The sequence below is a fragment of the Sinocyclocheilus rhinocerous genome, unplaced genomic scaffold (genome assembly GCF_001515625.1).
Source record: "Sinocyclocheilus rhinocerous isolate Xijiao unplaced genomic scaffold, SAMN03320098_v1.1 scaffold8, whole genome shotgun sequence".
In the NCBI taxonomy this organism is placed as follows: Eukaryota; Metazoa; Chordata; class Actinopteri; order Cypriniformes; family Cyprinidae; genus Sinocyclocheilus; species Sinocyclocheilus rhinocerous.
In genome coordinates, this window is record NW_015666800.1 from 2,779,369 (window position 1) to 2,779,672 (window position 304).

The following is a 304-nucleotide window of genomic DNA, read 5'->3' on the forward strand; positions in this document are numbered from 1 at the left end:
CAACATTTATTTGAATGAATTATAGCATGTATTTCAATTAATTATCGATCGATCATTTGAGAGAGACAGAGAGAGAGAGAGAGAGAGACAGAGAGAGATGACAGTTGTGTGTACCTGCGTGCTGCGTCTGCACATCTTCAAAAACAGCGATTTTACCACCTCGTTGCTGGGGAATATAATGTAGCGATCTAGTATCTAGGCTATTTTATTAATGAAAATCACGGGGAAGCGTTTACAACAAGTTTATGTGTGTGTGCAGCACAATCTGCGATCTCTCTCTCTCTCTCTCTCTCTCTCTCTCTCC

The 304-nt window shown here is 40.8% G+C and overlaps 1 protein-coding gene across 3 annotated transcripts in view; it reads right to left on the reverse strand.

Annotated features, from left to right (window-relative positions):
* Positions 1-304, reverse strand: part of LOC107733121 (BTB/POZ domain-containing protein KCTD3-like) — a 10,261-nt gene that overhangs the window by 7,092 nt on the left and 2,865 nt on the right. The gene's annotated exons all lie outside the window — the stretch shown is intronic.